Source organism: Triticum urartu, chromosome 3A, assembly GCF_056163025.1.
Source record: "Triticum urartu cultivar PI428250 chromosome 3A, HENAU_Tu73, whole genome shotgun sequence".
In the NCBI taxonomy this organism is placed as follows: domain Eukaryota; kingdom Viridiplantae; phylum Streptophyta; class Magnoliopsida; order Poales; family Poaceae; genus Triticum; species Triticum urartu.
The window spans coordinates 722,766,741-722,787,521 of record NC_141875.1 but is presented as its reverse complement, the minus strand read 5'-3'; the positions used below and the strand labels follow the sequence as shown (position 1 = coordinate 722,787,521).

General features: G+C 49.5%; 1 pseudogene; it reads right to left on the bottom strand.

Annotated features, from left to right (window-relative positions):
* Positions 1 to 14,225: 14,225 nt before the first annotated feature.
* On the bottom strand, positions 14,226 to 14,729 carry LOC147982190 (uncharacterized; annotated as a pseudogene).
* Positions 14,730 to 20,781: the final 6,052 nt, after the last annotated feature.

Below are 20,781 nucleotides of genomic sequence, written 5' to 3'. Positions count from 1 at the left end.
TTACAACATTCTGGGATTTTGTTCTTTACGAACATGAATCTCATCCATAACTGCCAGACTGTTTCTTTTGGTTTTTGTGGAACTTAAGCCAAATCCCTCACGTCGGCTGGCCCTAAGTTATCAGGGCAGTACGCGACGTGGGGGTGGGTGGGACAGAAAATTTCATCCCAGATAGATCTAACGTCGGTTTCCCGGAGAGATCTTTCCGAGGCGGGCTTGATGTCGGCCTTGGGCTGGACTATGCGGCCACCTCGATCGGGTTCCAATGATGAATCTTTGGGTTTGAGCTCCAGGCTAGGCCCGACTAGGTGTGACTGTTATCCGGTGACAGGTGCGAAACCAGCTCCCGGGTGGCGACCGCTTGAGGATCCTCGGTCAGATCCAAAGATACGGTAATCCGATCACCAGATTTGAAACGTCGGGATTTATGTCCACACCATGAGTAGGAGTTTTGAAACGTTCTTGTGTCTCGGTTGAGCCGAGGTTTTGATGTTCCGACATAGAGATTATGCATGTGTGGGTATGATTGTTAACCGATACCTCCATCGAGCCTTCATGACCATACAACGGGACCTGTATGGGCCACCAATGTCGGAGTTAATCCGGCAGATCTCGGGTAGGGGTCCCGATCTGGTAGTCTCGGCTTGATGGTACCATGAAGTAGAGAGACACAATATTCAGGCGCTTTTGAAGAGGTAAAATCCTACGCCCTGCTTGTATTGCATTAATTGTAGATGGGGTACAAAGTACATGATGATCTACCTTGAGATCGTATGAATGAATCTAACTTGCCTCTACTGACCTAAACCCTCGGCTTATATAGGGGCCGACGGGGCACCTAGGGCTACACATGGTCTGTTGCATCTAGAGATAAACATGCCGAATATTTGAATATGCCTTGAAGTATACGCCCAGTCTTCGGAGAATTCCATCTTGAGTATGCCGATGGACATAGCTTATGTGCCCATTCTTTGGTTGTCGGTGGCCCTTGGCCCGGCCCATGAATGATAGACCGACGTGGTGAGTACACCCCAATCCAGGACACCATCACCACCACCTGCGGCCGGCGGCGCTCCCGCAACCACCTAGACACCCTGCCCTCCCCTGAACCTCCCGCCACTCTCGCCGGCCATCCCTCTAGCCCTGGCAATGACTGGTTTTTTCTCCTGCAAAATTGCACCACCACCGTGTTGCCGCCCCCTAACTATAGGTGATCGGGTAGCTTTCTAACGAGTTCCTTCCTTCACTCTAGCGACTTCTTCCTTCACTCCTGCGCCTGCTTCCTTCTACCCAAAAATCGACTGACCCAAATTGGATTTTCTGGTGACTGAGGTTTAGCTATTGTGCTCTCTCTCCCTCCCCCTCCCTTTCTCCCTCTCTCAGAAAGGTAGGAAGGACAGTAGTATACCGAATATTCACAGGCGCGGAGCTCGCCTGGTCACGGAATCGATAGCCGTTGCCTTGTTTTGGGATGCGGAAAGCATACGGTACTGTCGGATGTGTTCGGTGGCTTATAATTAACTAGCAAAAGAGCCCGTGCGTTGCAACGGGAGAGAAAACATAACACACGCTCTTAACCCAACAACCATCACTCAAGACCACAATAGGTCCATCTTTATTTTTGCGAGGCATCATATTTGTGTTGCCGCTTATCCTCCTTCTCACCCTCGCCGGCGATGGCCTCGGTGTTCACACAAAACAAAACAAAAACGTGTTTGAATATGGTTAATCCTAAGGCGTCTCTCTCTCCCTCTCTCTCTCGCTATCTCTCACTCCCGCGATGAGAAATCTATTGTTTTCTCCTGTGACATTTTTCAGAGATATGCATGTGTAGTTAGCAATGTTTTCTTTTCCCTATATGGTTATAGTGGGGTGTTTATTTGCAATTCGGATCGCCGCCGGTATGAAAGAAAAATGGATCTTGCGTTATAAATTATAATTTTGCTTCCAAAACAATATTTAAAGGTAAAATTAACAACATATTTAGATTCCACACATTTTTCTAATAAAATTTCATATATAATATGTTAAAATGGAAGTTACGGTTTAAAAGATACGGATAATTTAGAAAATCATTTGTTTGACTTAAATATATTCTAAAATAATATTTATCATACTTAACATGTAAAAATAATCTCATATTCATATTCTACATATTTTTCTAATCAAGTTTCATATATAACATGTTCAAATCGGAGTTACGATTTAAAAGATATGGATGATTTAAAAAAGCATTTGTTTGACTTATATATGATCCGCGGATGAATTACCTAAAACATCAGGGGGTTTCAGAAAATGTAAAATAACGGTTCAGATGTGACTTAAATCCGGACCGCGGGTTGATTTCATCAAAACACAGGGACCTTTCTGGAAAATGCCATGACGGACGACCGAAACCCAATTTCCTTTAGTATTATATATATAATATATATATGATATATATATATAATATATAAAGGTAAAGATGAAGTACGTACATTTCTACGGACCGAAACGGCGACGTGTTTACGACGCGGGGCTATGGACGTCTGTCCATCGCGGACGGCGTCTTGCTTCTATCGTTCGTATATTCTCAGGGCTAGGCCCCACCACGTGCGGTCTGGCTGAGCGCTCGCACCCCGCGTGTGCATACAACATGCACAATGCAGCGTGTGTACAGAGACTACTAATTTATCCATATTATATATTAGTTAATCTGGTTAGCTTATGCGTCAAAAAATATCTAATTATTTTAAAAGTAAAACATGACAATTGACAAGATTTCACCAACAAATACAACATCCATTTCAAAATAAGTATCACAAAGTAAGTGTCGATGACTTTGTATTGAAGTTATACTAAGTGCACAACACTTATTTTGGGATCGAGGAAGTATTTTACATATTAAACAAACAATCTCAAAAGAGGGACATAAAAAAATATTATTTTAATTTCAAAACAGTAACATAAATAATTCCAATTTCTTCACAAAGTGAATTTAGATATTCAAATTTCATTTTTAACAAAAGATTGCAAATGATTTCATAAGAATGACATAAGAAATTTCAAAATCTTATTTTCACAAAAATAATGAAACTGAATAGCGACATAAGCAATATCATTTTTTTATAGTGGTTTATGTGATTTCAATTTTCTAGTTTTTACAAAAAATTGAAACCGAATAGCAACATAAGTAATATCAGTTTTTTATAGTGGTATCAAGATGTGAAGTTCCTTAAAATTCCGGAACAAGGTAAGAGATTAGTAAGTTACGCTCCACCGAGCTGCACCTCGGTTGGGACGGAACAATTTTAAAACGGATTTTGGTATTCAGATTTTACCAAAAAAATGCTTTTGATTCAATGATTGAAACTTAACATTTAAAAAAACATCAAAACATATTCAAAATGGATCTTATTTGAAAGCCCTCGTCGCAAGCAATATGAAACTGAAAATAAAACTTAATTCAAATTTTGGCTGAAAAGACATGAATGTTTTAAATTCAAAAGCCAAAAGATCAAGGCAGGGGCATTTGGGGCGTTCAAAGATGAACATAACAGAGTGATATTCATTTGCGCTAACCCACCAACTCACCTAGCATTGTTGAGATTGGTGATGGCAAGCTCCATAGATTTCCAGAAATAAATCATGAAATATATAGAATTATAGTGATGTTGAATTATCAAACTGACCATTGTTGTTAAACCATATTTCTAGAATTTCAGGGTACATGCATGTTGATGGTAGTTGCAAACATGAGTGTGGACAAAGTTCTTGAAGATATGATGCAAAGTGGTTGAGCTGTAAATATGTTATATTATTGCTTCGGTTGTAGGGTTCACTTGCTTCGTTCAATCCACAGATACTCATCGGTGTAATCGGTCGGAATGCATGCAATCCATTCTCCCAGGCATGCCCGACCATCCACTTGCTTCGTTCATCTCCATCAATTTTCTTGTCCTCCTTATTGGGAGCTTGAAGGTACTTGGGACCAAATACCCGGATCAATGGTTTTACAAACACCCGCACGCATTGAGCATGGTATCTTCTCCTATGGCATCACTCTCATTGTCGTCGATATTTTTTGGTAAGAACTTAATCAAGGCAAACCGGCGGCATTCCTTCCGCGAGTGAAGAACCGACAATTTTGCTTGCAAACTTCCACAATACGAACACAAGGATATTATTTAATAACGCCAACGGAGGAGATGCGCAGATAGGTCGGTACCTCGGCAGAGTAGTCTTTCATGAGCAAATTGTGGCCGGGAGCTCGGTTGCATGAAATGCAAAGGCGGCCTACCGTCGATCCACAACGTTTCTTCTTCTTGCCCGCTTCAAATTTATTGATGAGATACAATAAGAGGAGGTGCCCGGCATCATCGTCAAAAAGCAACTCTTCTATGTCGAAATCATCCAACTTCGATGGCGAGGACGAACTCCAAACATCCATCTACGGATATAAATTCGTGTCACGTCTAATGGAAATATTTTCGCATTTCAAAAAAATGTCTGTGAAATTTTACAAAATGTTATATACAAATGTAAAACAATGTTTGCGCAGGTTAAGAAAATTGTTTATTTCCATTTAAAATTCTCTTGACATTTTAAAAACATATTCACGTGTTTCCAAAAAATGTCCATGAAGTCCATGAAAAATTCAAAATGTTTAAACAATGTGAAAAACTTTTCACATAGTTTATAAAAATGTTTAGTGTCGTCTTAAAAATGTACGACGTGTATTCAAAAACAATGTTACCATGTATTCAAAAAATTGTTTAAAATATGTATTTGAAAAATTGTATATAATGTATATTTGAAAAAATGCCCAATGTGTATCAGAAAGATTTTTAACGTATGCTTTAAAAATGTACATTTTGTACCAAAAAAGTAGATATGTGTTCAAAAGAAAGAAAACTGATAAAAATCTGACAAAGAAACAAAAAGAAACCAAAAGTGAAAATGGAAGAAAGAGGAAAAGAAAAAAATAAACGAAGAAAACCGCTCGAACGAACTTAGCGACAGCTACAAGTAGCAGCTAGAAGCTCCCGGAACGCATCCACCTCCTGCCGTGACGGCGCCGTGCCACTGGATATCACCGTTATACGGACGCGTCACTGTCTTGTACTGTTTGAAGCTACGTATATTTCACAGTTTTATACGCCAGCACTTAATGCACCCACGGCGGCTTTGCTGTTCCATTGGTCCACGTACCGGGAGCGAGCGAGCTCGTCCGCTCAATCGCCGTTCTCAGTAGTATACACGCAACAGTAGTGCAGCACATGTGCCCTGCTCCAGTCCATTCACTGTTACTACTACAGTAGATGCATGACTGTTTTACTATTCCAGTAGTAGCAGACGCGTTTACTGTAGTGCGGTAGAAGTGACATCATCGGAACGAAAGAAAAAAAGACGTGGATGTGGTGGGTATAGCGGGGCGCGGGTTATGTGCATTTTAGTTATGCAGAGGCCGGGTGATGCTCATTATATTTTGTATCCGCTTGATGTTATATTTTAAGTCAATAAAAATGCTCTTTATCGAAAAAATAGCGGGCGCGGGTATTAAGATTTAAGTCTCTGCAATGAGTTTTTAGCTTATCGGACTCTTCCACTTAACTTATGTACGTGTGACGTGTCCTACGGAGGGACCGCCTTGTATCCACCACCACACTCACTCCCTCTACCTATATTATGATCGATCACTGGCAGACTCCAACAAGCGTGATCGCGCCGGTGGCGTGGCCTCGTCGTGCTCGACCCGACGCCGGCATCAACGACGCCATGATCCTACTCGCTGGACAAGCTGTTCGACGCATGCACATGCCATGCATGCATGTAGAGGGACGGACGTACGTACGTGGCCTCGGCAAAACCAAACGTAAATGCACTGGGTTGGGGCCGGGCCCCCACACACAACACACACGGGAGAGCAAGTCGATCGGCGCCGTGGCTCAAGCAGCGTGCTCCATCCATGCACCTAGACCTAGGACTGGTTCCCGTGCACTACACTACTAGAGGCACTAGTAGAAAACTAGTAGAAAACAGGGCTATGGTTCAGGCCGCATCAGCCCATTAGTCCCGGTTTAGTCTAGAACCGGGACCAATATGGGCATTGGTCCCGGTTCGTGAGCCCAGGAGGCCGGCCGGGCCACGTGGGCCATTGGTCCCGATTCATCTGGACCTTTTGGTCCCGGTTGGTGGGATGAACCGGGACCAAAGGGCCTCCCTCCTGGCCCACCACCATTGGTCCCGGTTGGTGGGATGACTTTTCTTACAACGCGCGGTACGAGCCGTACATTCGGAGATTGGGTCTTCTCTCATTCATGTTGCAGTTTAAGCGACGCGCTCCGCCGGTGAACCACGCGGCGCTGACCGCACTTGTGGATCGTTGGAGGCCCGAGACTCAATCGTTCCACCTTGCATGTGGGGAGATGACGATGACCCTAGAGGACATGGCTATGATAAGCGGCCTTCCTATCAACGGACAAGCTGTTACCGGTCGTGTCAGCGCTGCTAATTGGCGAGAACGGACTGGCATTTTAATTGGTGTTCAGCCCGATCCCCCTCTGCCAGGCAAGGCGCTGATACCTCGAAAGTGAGGCATTCTTGGCTAAAACTAGTCAGAGGAGAAAACAATCCGTGCCCTGAGGGTGCCAATGACGTGCTTGTGTAGCAGTACACGCAGGCCTATCTTTGGTATGTACTCCCTCCGTCCCATAATGTAAGACGTTTTTTGATACTAGTGTAGCGTCAAAAAACGTCTTACATTATTGGACGGAGGGAGTACTAACCAAGGTAGTCTTCTCAGACGCAACTGGGAACTCAGCCCTCTGGATATTCCTGGAGCTACTCAATAACTGAGATACCCAGTATAGCTGGGGTTCGGCCGCACTAGCATATTTGTATCGTCAGGTAAGAGATATTTGCAACCATTTATCTTGCATTTGTCATGCGTCTCCATATCTAACATGTTTGTTTGATTGCAGCTTGACTTGGCGTGTCGCAGGCAGGGAGATACATAATCATTGGCTGGATTTTTAGTTGATCGGCTTCTTCCACTGTACGTACGTGTGACGTGTCCTACGGAGGGACCGCCTTGTATCCACCACCACACTCACTCCCTCTACCTATATTATGATCGATCACTGGCAGACTCCAACAAGCGTGATCACGCCGGTGGCGTGGCCTCGTCATGCTCGACCCGACGCCGGCATCAACGACGCCATGATCCTACTCGCTGGACAAGCTGTTCGACGCATGCACATGCCATGCATGCATGTAGAGGGACGGACGTACGTACGTGGCCTCGGCAAAACCAAACGTAAATGCACTGGGTTGGGGCCGGGCCCCCACACACAACACACACGGGAGAGCAAGTCGATCGGCGCCGTGGCTCAAGCAGCGTGCTCCATCCATGCACCTAGACCTAGGACTGGTTCCCGTGCACTACACTACTAGAGGCACTAGTAGAAAACTAGTAGAAAACAGGGCTATGGTTTAGGCCGCATCAGCCCATTAGTCCCGGTTTAGTCTATAACCGGGACCAATATGGGCATTGGTCCCGGTTCGTGAGCTCAGGAGGCCGGCCGGGCCACGTGGGCCATTGGTCCCGATTCATCTAGACCTTTTGGTCCCGGTTGGTGGGATGAACCGGGACCAAAGGGCCTCCCTCCTGGCCCACCACCATTGGTCCCGGTTGGTGGGATGACTTTTCTTACAACGCGCGGTACGAGCCGTACATTCGGAGATTGGGTCTTCTCTCATTCATGTTGCAGTTTAAGCGACGCGCTCCGCCGGCGAACCACGCGGCGCTGACCGCACTTGTCGATCGTTGGAGGCCCGAGACTCAATCGTTCCACCTTGCATGTGGGGAGATGACGATGACCCTAGAGGACATGGCTATGATAAGCGGCCTTCCTATCAACGGACAAGCTGTTATCGGTCGTGTCAGCGCCGCTAATTGGCGAGAACGGACTGGCATTTTAATTGGTGTTCAGCCCGATCCCCCTCTGCCAGGCAAGGCGCTGATACCTCGAAAGTGAGGCATTCTTGGCTAAAACTAGTCAGAGGAGAAAACAATCCGTGCCCTGAGGGTGCCAATGACGTGCTTGTGTGGCAGTACACGCAAGCCTATCTTTGGTATGTACTCCCTCCGTCCCATAATGTAAGACGTTTTTTGATACTAGTGTAGCGTCAAAAAACGTCTTACATTATTGGACGGAGGGAGTACTAACCAAGATAGTCTTCTCAGACGCAACTGGGAACTCAGCCCTCTGGATGTTCCTGGAGCTACTCAATAACTGAGATACCCAGTATAGCTGGGGTTCGGCCGCACTAGCATATTTGTATCATCAGGTAAGAGATATTTGCAACCATTTATCTTGCATTTGTCATGCGTCTCCATATCTAACATGTTTGTTTGATTGCAGCTTGACTTGGCGTGTCGCAGGCAGGGAGATACATAATCATTGGCTGGATTTTTAGTTGATCGGCTTCTTCCACTGTACGTATGTGTGACGTGTCCTACGGAGGGACCGCCTTGTATCCACCGCCACACTCACTCCCTCTACCTATATTATGATCGATCACTGGCAGACTCCAACATGCGTGATCGCGCCGGTGGCGTGGCCTCGTCGTGCTCGACCCGACGCCGGCATCAACGACGCCATGATCCTACTCGCTGGACAAGCTGTTCGACGCATGCACATGCCATGCATGCATGTAGAGGGACGGACGTACGTACGTGGCCTCGGCAAAACCAAACGTAAATGCACTGGGTTGGGGCCGGGCCCCCACACACAACACACACGGGAGAGCAAGTCGATCGGCGCCGTGGCTCAAGCAGCGTGCTCCATCCATGCACCTAGACCTAGGACTGGTTCCCGTGCACTACACTACTAGAGGCACTAGTAGAAAACAGGGCTATGGTTTAGGCCGCATCAGCCCATTAGTCCCGGTTTAGTCTAGAACCGGGACCAATATGGGCATTGGTCCCGGTTCGTGAGCCCAGGAGGCCGGCCGGGCCACGTGGGCCATTGGTCCCGATTCATTTGGACCTTTTGGTCCCGGTTGGTGGGATGAATCAGGACCAAAGGGCCTCCCTCCTGGCCCACCACCATTGGTCCCGGTTGGTGGGATGACTTTTCTTACAACGCGCGGTACGAGCCGTACATTCGGAGATTGGGTCTTCTCTCATTCATGTTGCAGTTTAAGCGACGCGCTCCGCCGGTGAACCACGCGGCGCTGACCGCACTTGTGGATCGTTGGAGGCCCGAGACTCAATCGTTCCACCTTGCATGCGGGGAGATGACGATGACCCTAGAGGACATGGCTATGATAAGAGGCCTTCCTATCAACGGACAAGCTGTTACCGGTCGTGTCAGCGCCGCTAATTGGCGAGAACGTACTGGCATTTTAATTGGTGTTCAGCCCGATCCCCCTCTGCCAGGCAAGGCGCTGATACCTCGAAAGTGAGGCATTCTTGGCTAAAACTAGTCAGAGGAGAAAACAATCCGTGCCCTGAGGGTACCAATGACGTGCTTGTGTAGCAGTACACGCAGGCCTATCTTTGGTATGTACTCCCTCCGTCCCATAATGTAAGACGTTTTTTGATACTAGTGTAGCATCAAAAAACGTCTTACATTATTGGACGGAGGGAGTACTAACCAAGGTAGTCTTCTCAGACGCAACTGGGAACTCAGCCCTCTGGATGTTCCTGGAGCTACTCAATAACTGAGATACCCAGTATAGCTGGGGTTCGGCCGCACTAGCATATTTGTATCGTCAGGTAAGAGATATTTGCAACCATTTATCTTGCATTTGTCATGCGTCTCCATATCTAACATGTTTGTTTGATTGCAGCTTGACTTGGCGTGTCGCAGGCAGGGAGATACATAATCATTGGCTGGATTTTTAGTTGATCGGCTTCTTCCACTGTACGTACGTGTGACGTGTCCTACGGAGGGACCGCCTTGTATCCACCACCACACTCACTCCCTCTACCTATATTATGATCGATCACTGGCAGACTCCAACAGGCATGATCGCGCCGGTGGCGTGGCCTCGTCGTGCTCGACCCGACGCCGGCATCAACGACGCCATGATCCTACTCGCTGGACAAGCTGTTCGACGCATGCACATGCCATGCATGCATGTAGAGGGACGGACGTACGTACGTGGCCTCGGCAAAACCAAACGTAAATGCACTGGGTTGGGGCCGGGCCCCCACACACAACACACACGGGAGAGCAAGTCGATCGGCGCCGTGGCTCAAGCAGCGTGCTCCATCCATGCACCTAGACCTAGGACTGGTTCCCGTGCACTACACTACTAGAGGCACTAGTAGAAAACAGGGCTATGGTTTAGGCCGCATCAGCCCATTAGTCCCGGTTTAGTCTAGAACCGGGACCAATATGGGCATTGGTCCCGGTTCGTGAGCCCAGGAGGCCGGCCGGGCCACGTGGGCCATTGGTCCCGATTCATCTGGACCTTTTGGTCCCGGTTGGTGGGATGAACCGGGACCAAAGGGCCTCCCTCCTGGCCCACCACCATTGGTCCCGGTTGGTGGAATGACTTTTCTTACAACGCGCGGTACGAGCCGTACATTCGGAGATTGGGTCTGCTCTCATTCATGTTGCAGTTTAAGCGACGCGCTCCGCCGGTGAACCACGCGGCGCTGACCGCACTTGTGGATCGTTGGAGGCCCGAGACTCAATCGTTCCACCTTGCATGTGGGGAGATGACGATGACCCTAGAGGACATGGGTATGATAAGTGGCCTTCCTATCAACGGACAAGCTGTTACCGGTCGTGTCAGCGCCGCTAATTGGCGAGAACGGACTGGCATTTTAATTGGTGTTCAGCCCGATCCCCCTCTGCCAGGCAAGGTGCTGATACCTCGAAAGTGAGGCATTCTTGGCTGAAACTAGTCAGAGGAGAAAACAATCCGTGCCCTGAGGGTGCCAATGACGTGCTTGTGTAGCAGTACACGCAGGCCTATCTTTGGTATGTACTCCCTCCGTCCCATAATGTAAGACGTTTTTTGATACTAGTGTAGCGTCAAAAAACGTCTTACATTATTGGACGGAGGGAGTACTAACCAAGGTAGTCTTCTCAGACGCAACTGGGAACTCAGCCCTCTGGATGTTCCTGGAGCTACTCAATAACTGAGATACCCAGTATAGCTGGGGTTCGGCCGCACTAGCATATTTGTATCGTCAGGTAAGAGATATTTGCAACCATTTATCTTGCATTTGTTATGCGTCTCCATATCTAACATGTTTGTTTGATTGCAGCTTGACTTGGCGTGTCGCAGGCAGGGAGATACATAATCATTGGCTGGATTTTTAGTTGATCGGCTTCTTCCACTGTACGTACGTGTGACGTGTCCTACGGAGGGACCGCCTTGTATCCACCACCACACTCACTCCCTCTACCTATATTATGATCGATCACTGGCAGACTCCAACAAGCGTGATCGTGCCGGTGGCGTGGCCTCGTCGTGCTCGACCCGACGCCGGCATCAACGACGCCATGATCCTACTCGCTGGACAAGCTGTTCGACGCATGCACATGCCATGCATGCATGTAGAGGGACGGACGTACGTACGTGGCCTCGGTAAAACCAAACGTAAATGCACTGGGTTGGGGCCGGGCCCCCACACACAACACACACGGGAAAGCAAGTCGATCGGCGCCGTGGCTCAAGCAGCGTGCTCCATCCATGCACCTAGACCTAGAACTGGTTTCCGTGCACTACACTACTACAGGATGCACTGCCCACCTCCACACAACGTCCTTATTTCAACCTCCCCGGAACTAGAAGAAAATACCACGAGACCACCACCGTAGAGAAATTCCTGTCTCCTGTATAGCAATGACGGTGAGTACTATACATGTCGGTCCATAGGGATACCTCTCATGTCGGTCCATAGCAATGACGGTGAGTACTATAAAGCCAACTCCACCGCACGACCCTAAATCTATACCCATTTTATCCGGATTTTGTCCATATGAGGTAGAAATAGGGAGAACAAACGGCGGACAGAGGCCGCACAAACTCGCTGCACGCAGTCCTACTACCCCATTTTCACCCCATACGTCGTGGTCGTGGGTGCACATGGTGGGCCAGGTACAGAAACGGAGAGAGTGACATGTGGGGTCGAGGCAGACACAGGCGGACGACGAGGACGCAAAAGCGTCCGCTTTCTGTCCGCTTTGGCCCCAAACCGAAAGCAACTTTGATCTGGAAATGGGGCAAAAGCGGACACGGGCCGAACAAAACGTCCGTATGCTTCCATGTGTTGGGTCGTTTGATTTGTTTATTTTATCCCAAACAAACACAAACAAACCATTTAGAGTAGAAATGGATCACGCGGTGGAGTTGGCCTAAAACCCGCTAGCGGAAAAGTGCCGCGGGCTTTGAGCACGCGCGGTCAGAGCACATCTCTCTCTCTCCCTCCTTCTATACACGCAGCAGTAGTAAAGCACATCTGCCCTGTTCCCAGTCCATTGGCTGCCACCACTACAGTAGATGTAGATTTCTTGACTGTTTTACTACTCCAGTACCAGTAGTAGCGGAGGCGTTTGCTGTAGTGCGGTAGAAATGACAACACCGAAACACAAGAAAAAAAGACGTGGATGTGTAGCGTATGGCACGCGCGCCTGTTAAGACTGCGCAATGAGGTTTTAGTTCACTGGCCTCTTCTACTGTACGTACGTACGTACGTGTGACGTGTCCTACAGACCGCACCTTGTATCCACCACCACCCTCACTAGTCACTCCTCTAGCTAACTAAAGAAACTTGTCGTGTAGTACAGTGAATGAGGGGTTTGTTGCACTACCCGAGATGCTATCTATGCTTTCTCAAGCGAGAAACGGTGACCCCGTCTTTGCAAGAATTGTCCCTTCTAGGTCGCGGTTTGAAACTAGGTGAACGTGTGCACAAATGAGGGCTTAACGGTGTCAATCTACCTGCCTGAGCCGGGTGCCGGGTCTGATTGATGGGACAATTTGCTTGCAAACGAACAAAGCAAAAGAATGTTGGGCAGCGATGAAGCGGTAGGATCATCTACACTTTTGTGGTCTATCTGAAAATAGAGAAACATGCGCATTTTCATGGGTCTCCATATGACTCACGAGAGGTTGCCATGTTGGCCTTCGAGGCCATAAAGCAACGGGATTTGGCATTTGTTAGGGCCATGCCATTTGTGGGCATTGGCTGAGTGCGTCTTTTCTTTGTTTTTTTCTAGGTTTTTTACCTCGTTCCCTAAAAATCGTGCGCATTCTGTACATTGTATTTTCACTGTTTTTCCGATAAGAAAAGACAACGCTCCTGTCGATTTAAAAAAAAAGTACAGTCGATCACTCGCAGACAGCGACAACCGCAATTGCGCAACAAGAATGCCGGTGGCCTCGTCGTGCTTGATCCGATCCATGGACATGCCGTGCACCTCATGCATGCATGCACGCGGACGGTCGGACGTACGTACGTGGCCTCGGCCAAACCAAACGTACACGCCGACCAGCGCGCACGCCAAGTCGGCATACGGACTGAACGCCTGGGCGGAACCGGCCGGCACGCCGTCGTCAACCTGTACGCGGCGACAAAGAAGGCCAGGCCATCCGGCGCGCGTACAACCCTATTCGCCCTCCTCTCTCTCTCTCTCTCTAGCTGTCTAGCGCTTTCTCTCTCTCTAGCTGTCTAGCGCTTTCTCTCTCTCTCTAGCTGTCTAGCGCGCTCTCATCATCTTCCCCGGTTTCCCGCTGATGCAGCAGAGCGCAATTAAAAAAGGGCCACCCATTCCATTCCATGGAGAGAGAGAGAGGACGAACAGGACAAGCACAAAAGATTGGACAGAGGAGATGCATTCACTCCTCTTGTCTCTACCGCAGGCCAGGGAAACCGGAGCCTTGCATTGATATTTCCTATTGAAAATTGCACTACACATTTCCCTCCATTGGCTGGTCCCTCACTTTCCTACTGAAAATAGCACTACCCATTTGCTAGTCCCTCACGGCCCATTTCTCTCTCGCACCCCCTCCTTCTGCTGCATACACGCCCATTTAGAGCATTTACAGCCGCATATTTCAAATATGACTCCTCAAACACATGCAGGCGCGTCTGTGGGCAGTGACTGATCAATCCTCAAAATTTGCACATCTACATCCAGACACCTCATACTAAAATTCTTAAATCCATACAAAAGCATGCAAAGATAAAAATCTACGTACTATGTAGATCACCTAGGCTACTCCTCGTTCGAGATGTCGACTATCTCCGTGCTCGGCTCCGGGTATATGAGCGGCAGCTGCAGCTCCGGCTCCTCCAGCTGCTCCGCTCTAGCCGCGTCCTCTATCTCCACGTCAAGTTCGGCAACGAGTGCGTTAGTCGTCGCCCGCTCCTGCCGGAGGAACTGCCGGTTGGCCTGCACATAGGCCTCATCCTGGATGGATTCCAGGATGGCCCACTGCTTCGTCATCTCCGCGGCTTGGGCGACGGCGAACTCCGCATTCGCGCCCTCCATGTTGAAGCCCGGAGCAGGCTGCTCCACCTCGTCCTCCTTCGGACCCGCCAACTCCAACGGCTCCGGCAGCTACTCTCCCTCCTCCTCCGGCTCCTCCTCCTCCTTTGACGAGTCCGAAGGCAGCCCGACAGCGATGCGCGCGGCACGCCTCGCCCGGATCTCCTCCGCGATCTGGTACCGCCGCTCTGGCATGAGCATAGCGTACGTCGTGATTTTCTGCCGGACCATCGTGATGCTGGAGAGCATGGGGAGAGTGGGGGAGAGGAGGTGGATGGGATTAGGTTGCGGCGCAGAGAGGGCTGAGGTGGATGGGCTAGGGTTGGGGGACGCCGGCCGGCTTAAATAGCCGGATTTGGCCTCGGGCGAGCAGCCGGAGCGGCGCCACGCGACATTCACACGGCGGCGACGGAGGAGATGTCTGTCGGACCACCGAGTTTCCAGGCCATCCCGCGTGGGATCCCATCGTCAGTCCTACATCCCGAACACGCCCGGGCGCCCCATATCTGCCCCATATTTGGGCTGGATATGAGGGGTGCCGGTCAGTTCGGGCGTTTGAGGCCTGTTTGATGGGGGTTTGAGGCCGGTTTGGGGCGCATGACTGTATATGCTCTTAGAGCATCTCCAGCCGTTGCCCCCCCCCCCAAATCTCCCCCTGGGGGCGAGCCGGCGATACAATCGGCGCTGGGGGCGGTTTTGCGCCCAGTCGTCGCCCCCAGGCGCCGATATTGGCCCAGTTTTCAGCCTCTTTCGGCGAATAAAGGGCCCATATTCGACGTGGTTCGCTGTGGCTCGGTGTTCAATTATCAACATAAATAAGTTTTTATCACATATTTCATCACAGAAAAACCAAATACTTCAACAAAATAGTACAACAACAAATAGTTCAATACAAATTATATAGTTCAACAAATAAAAACTCATATTTCATCACACGTCGTGCCCGGCGTCACCCTTGAGCCTCCATAGGTGCTCCACCTGATCATGCTGCAGCTCATGATGCACCTGTGGGTCTCGGATCTCCTGACGCATACTGAGGTAGGCAGTCCAGGTTGCCGGTAGCTGGTGATCAACTTCGGCTAGAGGATCCTACCTGTAGTATGGTTCAGTGTCAAACACTGGGTCTTGTTGCTCGCTCTCGATGATCATGTTGTGCAAGATGACACAACAAGTCATGATCTCCCACATTTGATCTTTCGACCAGGTCTGAGCGGGGTACCAGACAACAGCTAATCGAAATTGGAGCACACCAAAAGCATGCTCGACATCCTTCCTGCAAGCCTCTTGACACTTGGCAAAGTAGGACTTCTTGCCTCCTGGCACAACGTTTGAGATAGTCTTCACAAATGTAGACCATCTCGGATAGATGCCATCAGCTAGATAGTACTCCTTGTTGTAGTGCCACCCATTGATCTCGAAGTTCACCAGAGGAGAATGACCTTCAACAAGCTTGGCAAAGACAGGAGAGCACTGCAGCACGTTGATGTCATTGTGAGTTCCTGGCATACCAAAGAAGGAGTGCCAAATCCAGAGGTCCTGTGTGGCCACCGCCTCAAGTACCACACTACAACCGCCTTTGGCGCCTTTGTACATCCCCTGCCAAGCAAATGGGCAATTCTTCCATTTCCAATGCATGCAGTCGATGCTTCCAAGCATCCCAGGAAATCCTCTTGCTGCATTCTATGCTAGGATCCGAACAGTGTCTTCCGCATTGGGTGTTCTCAAGTATTGCGGTCCAAACACTGCCACCACTGCCCGACAGAACTTGTAGAAACACTCTATGCTGGTGGACTCGGCCATGCGCCCATAGTCGTCGAGTGAATCAGCGGGAGCTCCGTATGCAAGCATCCTCATCGCTGTCGTGTACTTCTGGATCGAGGTGAATCCAAGTTTACCGGTGCAATCCATCTTACACTTGAAGTAGTTGTCGAACTCCCGGATGGAATTCACAATAATGAGGAAGAGCTTTCGGCTCATCCGATAACAGCGCCGAAATGTTTTATCGCCGTGAAGTGGAGCATCGACGAAGTAGTTGGAGTAGAGCATGCAGTAGCCTTTGAGACGATGTCGGTTCTTTGCTTTCACCTGCCCCGGCGCTGAGCCACCTTGCCGCGGTTTTTCATTGCTCGCCAGCAGCTGGGCGAGGGCGGCGAGCACCATGAGATGCTCTTCTTCCTGGACGTCGGCCTCAGCTTCCTCTTCCAGCAGCGCGGCGAGCGCTTCCTCGTCATCCGAGTCCATCGCCGAGGCAGGAAAATCGCCGAACACCTTGCACCCGGTGGGCGTGCACCAGCCGCTAAACTGCCCCTCCGCGGCCGAAAACGCCGGCCGGAAATGCCCAGCTGCTGTTGGAGGGGCTGCCAAGGCGAACCTCTAGTATTTTTCCGGCGGGGAATGGCTATCTAGCGGTGAAGGGCAGCGGGCGGCGCCAGGATATAGCTAGTGGCGGCCGAGGGCGCGCGGGGGGGGGGGGGAGACGAGTCAGGGAAGAAAATCTTGACTTTTCACCTGACGGTGTGGGCCAGTCGCGCTTTTCCCTTGCGCCGGAGCCCCCTATCGCCCCCGAGTGCGCCGGGTTCGGCCTGCGGCCGCCAGGCGGAAAAAAAGGCCGAACTGGCGCTTTTCGTCACTGGTAGAAAAAGGGCCTATAGTCCCGGTTCGTAAGGGCCTTTAGTCCCGGTTCCTGAACCGGGACTAAAGTGTCGGTACTAATGCCCCGACCCTTTAGTCCCGGTTCAATCCAGAACCGGGACTGATGGGCCTCCACGTGGGCAGTGCGCGGAGCCCAGGCAGGAGACCCTTTGGTCCCGGTTGGTGGCACCAACCGGGACCAATAGGCATCCACGCGTCAGCATTTCTGTGGCTGGGGTTTTTGTTTTTTCTTGAAGGGGGGGGGTTTGGGGGTTTTGGGGGGTTAATTTAGGTGTTTCATATATTGTGTTAGGTAGCTATAATTAATAGAGAGAAGTGTCCTCTCTTATGTCCGTGCTTGGTCGACGCTACGTACTATACATACGTATAGAGAGGACTAGACACACTAGCTAGCTAGTAAGCAAACGAAGGAAACAGAAGATCGTCATGAACATATATGCATACAGAGAGAAGTGATATCGACCACCTCTCCTTCTCCGAGAGATTGGTCAAACAACAAGTTCTCGTATATCTATCCGACACTACCGGCTACATATATACAATACTTATCTCTTACAAATATAATCATACGGACTCATGGTTCACATAGTATTCTCCGTCTTCCGCGATCACGTGGTCAAGAAAGAATGCCACCAATTCCTCTTGAATTGCTCGCATGCGAGCTGGTGCTAGGATCGTTCATCCCGCTTCCGAAACATCTAATTTGAAGAAGGGGGTCAATACATATATATATGAATGAATGAAACTCAACACAGATGATGGTAATAAAATAAAATTGTGAATGTTGTTATTTACGTACTTCATATTGTTCGTCAGAGTACCCGCCCCGCTCACAGGTCGTGTGGCGGATGGACTCGCAGACGTAGTATCCACAGAAATCATTCCCTTGTTCCTGCCACAACCACTTTACAAGAAATAGAGGTCAATCAAACTGATAAGCAAGAATGCTAAATGGTATTGATGAAACTAGCGCTTGAATCACTAGCTATGAGATGCGCGGAACATGCTACTATAGTACTTACTTTCGGGTGTCTAAATTCCAGCTCCTTCGGCAGTCCTGAAACTTTTCTGGTGAATTTTCTCCAAACCCTGTCGGACAAAGAAAACAATTACTTGATATCAGGAAATGAACAAAGTTGCTGATATGGTGGATAATGATCGATTTAACTTACTTCTTGAGGATTTCAGTCATGTCCGCATACTCCTGGGGATCTTTTCATTTAGAGTCCAAGACAGTTACTACTCCCCGCTCAAGCCTAATCTCTAGGAGAATATAGTGGTACCTGCGCACGCATGCATAACTCATCAATTACATTACTATAACCTGGACTAATATATAAGGGAAACCAAATATGCACAAGACAATAACACTCACTTGAAGTTGTAAGGAAAGAGTATTATATCTTTGTTTTCATTTTTTTGAATGATCGTAGCAAGTTGGCCTCGGTATCTTCAGGACGATGTTCAACCTCAGTTGCATCTATGAGATATGTGTTAACGAACCCAATATCACCGATTTGTCTTTTCTTCAATTCGGCGATCTTCAATCTGCATAATATAGTGAGGATAATTATAAATACATGCAATGAAAGAGATGAGCTATATAGAGAGACTTAATGACAGAAGTAGTAGTACTTACAGACATTAGCAGGTGACCGTTGTTTTATCGAGGGCCAATTGATTGAAAAACTGATAGAACTCCTCAAATGGAATAGGCAACAGTTCAATTCCAACGAGGTCATGCTCCGGTTTAACTCTCGCATACAAAGTACTCCTCCCCTCAGACTCTCTGCAGATTTTCAAGTACCAATCATGTAATCTTCGCATCATCGTTGTTAAAGATTTTTCATCTTTGACGAGAGGCTTCCCGTACTCGTATCTGTGTATCTGCACCTCCATGGGATCATAATGTACATCGTCGGGCAGGTAATCGTCAACATTGCAATAACCGGGCACCATCCTCGGATCGACGATGTAGCTAGGCACCTTGAGCGGGGGGCATGATTGCTTCGCTTATTCGCCGAGCTGGGCAATTTGTTTCCCAGCTGCTCGTCGTTCTTTCAGCCTTTGATCACTGACTGTACTTCCCGACCGCTCCGCTTCGGCCCATGTCTTTGCAATAATGCGCTCATAGTTGGCTTTCGGTGGAGACTTGGGTGGTTTTGCCAGGGCAGCCAGAGTGCGCTTCACTTTCACCGGATCTACCTTCTCCTCCAGAGGTGGATGTCTCTTTGCTTTCAACCCTTTAAACCAGTCATCCACTTCGGTTTGCGCGATCTTCGTGTTCTCCTCCGGGGTCCTCTCGTATGGTAACTTCTGTGGACTCTTCAGAGAAGGACCGAATCTGTATGTCCTACCCGCCTCTGGTCGTACTGCTAGACGCCGGCCGAGCAGACGGAGCGGTTGTCTTCTTTACTTGCTTACGAGGCGGAGGAGAAGGACTACGACGCGCCGGAGCAGCTGCCGGAGCGGTGGCGGGTCTCTTCCGCCCTTGCTGACGAGGCGGAGAAGGAGGAGGCTGGCTGCTCGGGCGCGCCGGCGCAGGCGGAGAAGGAGGCGGAGTGCCGCCACGCGCTGGAGAAGGAGCCGGCCGAGGGCCCTGATCGTCACTCGTCGGAGGAGGAGGCGGTGGAGGATGCGGAGTTCCCTGACTCGTCAGAGGAGGAGGAGGAGGCGGAGGCATCCAGTTCGAAGGTTGATGAGCTCCTTCCGCCATAGGCATGGAGTCTTCAGAGCAGACCCCAGCCGAGTCTCCCCTTCACCGGTAGGGTGGTCAAGCTGGAGGTCCTCAAATCCCTCCGGTATTTCATCCACCATCACCCTAGCATATCCTTCTGGAATCGGCCGGCAGTGAAAAGTTGCGCCGGGTTCAGTAGGATAAACAGAGCCAACGGCCGCCTTGACCTTCAAATTCATCCATTGCGTCATAAGGTGGCAATTTTGAGACTCCGTGATAGCATCCACGGGATAGCTGGTAGGAGCCGTCAAGGCATGCTCCGGCTGAAGTAGCTCGGTGGAAGCCACGCTGCTTCTGCGCTGAGATGGCGGGGTAGCTTCGGGGGAGGCTTCGGCAGTACGTTTGCTGCGATTTGCTTCTCGTTCCTCTATCGCGTCTACCCTTGCTTGCAGCGCCTGCATTTGGGTCTGCTGCACTTTTTTCTTCCTCTCATGGGATTTGTAACCGCCTGCGTTCGTAAACCCAACCTTCCACGGAATGGAGCCTGGCGTGCCTCGTGTCTGTCCAGGGTGCTCAGGATTCCCGAGGGCCATTGTGAGCTCGTCGTTCTCTCTGTCTGGAAAGAACGTCCCTTCCTGCGCTGCTTCGATATATTGCTTAAGCTTCCTGACTGGTATGTCCATTTGATCATTCGTCCAAATGCACTTCCCTGTCACAGGGTCCAAGGTTCCGCTAGCCCCGAAGAACCAAGTCCGGCAACGGTCTGGCCAGTTAATTGTCTCTGGTTCGATCCCTTTATCAACCAGATCATTCTCAGTCTTGGACCACTTAGGCCGGGCTATGAGGTAGCCACCTGACCCCGTGCGGTGGTGAAGCTTCTTCTTCGCAGCATTTTGCTTGTTTGTCGCGGACATATTCTTACTCTTTTCCGATGTCTTGTGGGCCACAAATGCG